The sequence below is a fragment of the Artemia franciscana genome, unplaced genomic scaffold (genome assembly GCF_032884065.1).
Source record: "Artemia franciscana unplaced genomic scaffold, ASM3288406v1 Scaffold_980, whole genome shotgun sequence".
Taxonomy (NCBI): Eukaryota; Metazoa; Arthropoda; class Branchiopoda; order Anostraca; family Artemiidae; genus Artemia; species Artemia franciscana.
Genome location: NW_027069064.1, coordinates 133,663 through 140,000, shown reverse-complemented (window position 1 = coordinate 140,000; position 6,338 = coordinate 133,663). Strand labels below are relative to the sequence as shown.

Genomic DNA, 6,338 nt, shown 5'->3' with positions numbered 1-6,338 from the left:
AAGGAGCGACATTAAAACTTAAAACGAACAGAAATTACTCCTTATATGAAATGGGTTGTCCTCTCCGCAATCCCTTGCTCTTTACGCTAAAGTTTGACTCTTTGCCACAATTCTGTTTTTAAAAAAAATTGAAAACTTTAGTGTAAAGAGCAACGGATTGTGGAGGGGGCAACCCATTTCATATACGGAGTAATTTCTGTTCGTTTTAAGTTTTAATGTCGTCCTTACTTTCAGTTAAAAAAACTAGTTTTTTTATGTAATTCCTAAACGTTTTTGAATTAATGCATGTTTGATTTTGGCTCTCCGCACATAAATTATTAAAATGAGATTTGCATATAATTCCTTTTCTGGCTAAACGGCTTTCTCTTAGTTTTGATCAGACGATTTTGAGAAATAAGGGGTGGGGAAAGCCTAGTTGCCTTGCAATTTTTCGGTTACATAAAAATACAACTATAAATTTTAATTTTTAACGAATGTTTTTATTAATAAAAAATATACGTAACTTAAGAATTAGCTTACGTAATAAACTTTTATATTCTTAAATTTTTATTATGAGGGGGTTTGTACCCTCGTTAATACCTCGCTCTTTGCACTAAATCGTAAGTTTTGTCCCAATTCTTTAAGAATGACCCCTGAATCCGAAAGGCCGTAGAATAAATAGTTGAAATTACTAAGAATACTATAGCATAAAGAGCAAGGTATTTATCTCCTCCTAAATACCTCCCTCTTTATGCTAAAGTATTTTTAGAACCCCTCATATGCGTAATAATCTCTGTTCGTTTTAAGTTTCAATGCTACTCCTTACTTTCAACTGAAAAAACTTTTCCATGTTTATTTTTTCATTGTTTTTCGTAACTTTTGATGGGTAAAACTAAACTTGATTAAACTTATATATTTAAAATCAGCATTAAAATGCGATTCTTTTGATGTAGCTATTGATATCAAACCATTTTTTAGAGTTTTGGTTGCAATTGAGCCGAGTCGCTCCTTACTACAGTTTGTTACCACGAACTGTTTGATAATATATGTTATTTTTTTTTGTTATTTATAAAGAGTTTGGTTACTCATTTTAAAGATTGAAATTTTAATATTGCTCTTTACTTTTAGTTTAATTTTTTTATTTTATATCTGACCGTTTTTTAAATAATTCCAGGTTATCTGGCTTCACTTCTGCGAAACAATCCCCTCACGAAAATATCCTCAGGACACCTCAAATCACACCTTAATAAATAAAGAAAACTAAAAAACGAGCAAAAATTAACATCGCTAGGGCCTGAAAACCCCATGCCGATTCAAAACCAGAGCATAATTTACGTTTTAATGAAAATAAAATACGCCTTAGATCATTTAATTTAAAACGTAAAATTATTAAAAATTTAAAGAAATAAATATCAGTATTTGTATACCTAACTGACAGTCACCGGTCATTTTTTTAGTAAAGCACATATTATCTTCTGGTCTTAAAAAGGAATATGGTAATCACCCCTACTCATGTTAATTTTGTTCGTTTTTAGTTTGACTTGGCTATATACTGTAATTTCTGTTCGTTTTGAGTTTCATTTATTTATTGATTGTTACTGTTTTATGATTGGAAATTTAATTGACTTTCATTTTGGGCTTAATGGAGCTCTTTACTTTATTGAAAAACTTGTTTTGTGGGTAAGGAGCTAGGTTACTCATTTCAAAGATTGAAAAATACCAAATTTTACCTGGTTCATCATGTGTTTTTGCCACCTCCTTCCCCACGTTTTCTTTGATTCCCGAGACCTTAAATTCTTTGTGGTGTATATTATACAACACAAGATATGATATAAAGCTTGTTATGAATTTTCCAATATCTATTTTTTTTTCTCTTATAAATATCCCCTCGCTACACGATTTTTTTCAAGTTGAAGCACGGCGAAGCGATTATTGCCTCTTCAAGGCGGCTTTTTATGGCTCAGCAAAACAATTTTCGCGCGCTTTCAGAAAATTTATCTTACGGTAAAATTCCAAATATATATATATATATATATATATATATATATATATATATATATATATATATATATATATATATATATATATATATATATATATTCTTATTGTCTTTTGTATTTCAACCAAAGACGATTTAAGCCCCTCTTGATGACATGACATCATCACAGGTTCGATACAGCCACCCCAGGAAAAATTTGAATTGTTTCTTGAAGTTGGGACCGGTGTAGGTCACAGCTTTACAACTTTCTTAAACTTGTACAGATGTAGGTCACGACTTTAAGAAATAATTCGGTAGATTTGATTGTGTTTCTTTCGTTTTTCCATGGGAGGTTGAAGAAAAATAAGTATTTGGTATCATTAGTTTTCTAATTCAAACTTTTCTGAGTTAGCATTATCAGTATTAGTAGTATTAGTAGTGAGAGTACTAGTGGTAGTAATGCTAGTAGTTTTAGCAATACTATTAGCAGTATTAATCGCAGATTTAGCAGTAGAACTGCATTATTAATAGCATCAGTAGTAGTAGCAGTAGCAGCAAGTTTAGCACTGCTAGTAGTAGTTGTATCAATACTTTGCTATGGGAGCAAAGTATAAAAGCAAGCTTCATGAGCAATTAAAGAGAAAATAACTTATCTGAAATTAAAAAAATAAAGCCTTTTGTTCAATATGGTGTTACAAGAGTGTACGAAAGTGTAAAAGACAAGGTTAATGAGTAATAGATACCGCCAATACATAACCTAAACCGCAAATGCATAACTACTGGATTTTCAACTATGTTGAACAAAATGGCTGTCTCAAAATTTTAACTGCATTGTGGAAATGATCGGCGTGAAGGGGTCAGTTGCCCTCTAATTACTTTTAACTCTCAAAGAGGGCACTAGAACTTTCAATTTCCCATCGAATGAGCTACTTTGAAAGTTTACACGACAACTCCTTCTATACAAAGTGTCTTAGTAAAGAAACAACATCTAAATAATGCATTGTGCTTACTTCTGTGCTTACTTTCGCAGTGCAATAGCGCCGCCTAAGTGGGAAACTAAACATCATTAAAGTTTACGTTACGTTAGATTACTTTAAAAAGATTAAAACTATCCTACATAGGAAGAATCTGCTACACCCTAAACCCTTAACCCTTAATAATAAAATTTAACCGATAACCCATTGAAATTTTAATAAGTACTTAAAACATATAAAAACTTCTGCGTACATCTTAATTTTGTTTTTAATAATTACAAGAAACAAGCTATTTTCCTCATTTTTTGTCATTTTACGGTGTCTTAGCGACAGAACTAAATTAATTGAGGCTCTATCGAGCATATAATTGCATTTTATTGCATAGTAATCAACAGTATAAAAGGAAGTAAAATAGATACTTCGGTTTAATAGTAAACAAGTCTTTGTACTGCTGAGAATAGAAGTATAGTTGAATAATAGAAATAAAAGTATTTAAGCGAACTGGTAGTTTTTGCGTGGCTTTAATTATTTATGACTGTGATTTTGGCAAATTTTTCTCAGTGAACGGATAATTGCATTTTGTTTTAACGCAAATGACAATATATAGGACGGTCAAAAAAAAAATTCTTTAATAACCTCAGCATTTTTGTATTTTTGAGAAGAGGAATATATTTGAATATCGAAATTACAGTGTCTAAGTAAATTGTTATCTTTACTTTTGGTTTTTTATAACTGTGACTTCGGACAGAATTGGATTTATTAAGTATTTGCATATCATTACTTTGCAACTGTCAGAATTGTATTTGAAAAAAATCAAAATGCGGTAACTAATTGAATTGTGAATTTTGACGTGTGTTTTTCTTTTATGAAAGTGATTATGGTAAATTTGGCTCTATTGACGTGTTTTTTTCTTTTTGACGTCTGACTTTTGACGTATGTTTTTCTTTTATGACAGTGATTATGGCAGATTTGGCTCTATTAAGTACATACTTGTATTTGATTTTATTGCAATTGACAACATACATGACAATCCAATAAAAAATTCAGTTTAAAGGTAAAACTCTTTTTATTTGCAGTGCTGAAACCAAAAATCTATTTGAATAATTGAGACCGAACATAATCAAAATGGAGTATCTAAGTGAGTTACTACTTTCTGCGCAAATTTTGTCTTTCATGACAGTGATTTTGGCAAATATTACGTTTTTATTTGCCACGGAGATTGCAACACTGAGAAGAGCTCTCAATTTAAAATCAGTTTAATAATAACCCTTTTTTGGCGTTGAGAACAGAAGTGTATTGATTAATCAAAACAATATTTAATCAAAATGCAGTACCTAAGGGAATTGCTACTTTCCGTCTATGTTTTGTCTTTTATGACAGTAATTATAGCAAATTTTGCATTTTTGTCTGCTCTTCGAAATATAGTATTGAGGAAGACAATTATCAACGATATTTTGAAGGTAACCAGTAAATTAAACCTTTTGATAATCACTGGGACAAGTTTCACGAGTAGCTACAGTCTGATCTTTGATGTTAACACAGTGTATTGCTACACTTTCTCAATATTGGCAATACTGTTCATTTATTTCCCGTTATTTTGTCACTCACTTTGTCTGCTTATTCGTTTCGCTCTTTTGACTTGGACAAGAAGAGTCCAAGGATGGTCAGATCCCAAGCTACTATCCATCATTACCTTCATCAACTTCATTCTGTTGCTTCCTTACTTGTATATTGTGCGGTACTATAAAAGTTTTCAAATCTTTAGGATGTGTCAATCCAATTTGAATACAAACCCAATTCATGGAGATAACTTTGATCGTGTGTTAATCTTGTTTTACACTCCTCAGATCATTTTACTTTTTTTAGCCATGTTATTGACAAGAATTGAAGTAAAATCAAGAAATAAAGTGAATATTTTTATTGGACCGAAACAACAAAATATTGTCACAGCCAAAGTTCAAGTTATCAATGGAATTTGTTTGATTCTGGTGAGCCTAGTATCTCAACTTGTAATATCTCAACTTGTGTGTGTCAAAATTGACGGGGAAACACAGATACAGTGTCTTACATTTTCTGCTTACATTCCGCAGTACTTTAGCTGCTTCCTACCGCCATTTACATACATTATCTTCAGTAAGACAATTCGACTGTATTATAAAAACAAGCTGATGTCCCTATTTTAAGAATAGAAAGGATATTCGTGTATTATGGAAGTAATATTTAAATTCTGAGTTTATCAGTATTTGATTATACGATTTAATGTCACAAATATGATGTCTATACTTTACTGATTACATTCTAAAACAGTAGAATAAACAATTGTTTTCAAATTGTACATCGTATTTCAGTATTTTAAATTTGAGAACATTGAAGTGTCTTGAGTATTTTAGTACCTTGACTTGTAAATGTCAAACGCAAACAAGTGGTTAGCACACTGGACTTAAAATCCTTTGTCCGTGAAGACAGGGGTTTGGGTCTTAGTTATTTGGTTTGCAATATTTTGAGTTTCCTTCTCTTCATACTTTCCGTAGTACTTTAGCTATCTCTTATTGCCACTAAAATGCATTGTCTTTAGTAAAACAATTAGAGTTCGATAACAACATGCTAAATCATTCCCAAATATTTGAATATCATGAAACTGACATTTGAATGCTGACAAAAATGAGCTTACAATTATTTTATCATAAAATTCTGCCAAAATATAGTTAAACTTTGGCTGCTTACAATCTGCAGTAGTTCGGTAAATCATCCATCTAAAACTAGAAAAGGAATATGAATATTTTAATTGAAGGATATTGTTATGTTAAGCGTACTAGCCAAGTGGTTAGCACGCTAGACTTGGAATCCTCTGTCTGTGAAGACAGGGATTCGAGTCCTGATGTCACTGGTTATTTGGTTTGCAATGGGGGTCTGTCGCGCCACTCTATAAGCTCAGCCCGAGTTGACCCATCCCTAATTGGGTACCTGGAAAAATCAGGTGAAGTTACACAGGAAGGTTGAGCGAGAGCACAGGATGGCTACCCCCGAACCCACAAATTTACTTCCTGGATAAAGCGTTGTGAAAGAGTGATCAGCATAATCAGTAGAGGCTGTGAAGTCCAGTGCCGTATTAGGTAATAATTTATTTAAACCATTTTGCATACATAAAATGCACTTAGAGGATTACAAAAATACAGCAAAATAAAATAAAATGGAAACAATAAATAACAAAAACTCACAAAAGGAAAAACGAACAACATCTCAGCTACTTTCGCATAACAATTAAGCTAAACAATAAAGTAAAAATTCGACAATATTTTCTCGACTCATGTGAAACCTATCCATAAGCTGGTCCATTTTTGAGAAAAATCGAAAACACTATATCTACTCGAAATGTACCGGTTGCGACTCCAGAGCGGCAATTGCAG

At 31.9% G+C, this 6,338-nt stretch overlaps 1 long non-coding RNA gene across 1 annotated transcript in view; it reads left to right on the top strand.

The window, feature by feature from the left end:
• The window catches only part of LOC136043777 (uncharacterized), a 38,252-nt gene extending 32,986 nt beyond the window's left edge, over positions 1–5,266 (top strand). Inside the window, exon 2 of the long non-coding RNA XR_010621717.1 lies at positions 4,008–5,266. This is a non-coding gene — a long non-coding RNA (uncharacterized LOC136043777). The remainder of the gene's footprint in view (positions 1–4,007) is intronic.
• Positions 5,267–6,338: the final 1,072 nt, after the last annotated feature.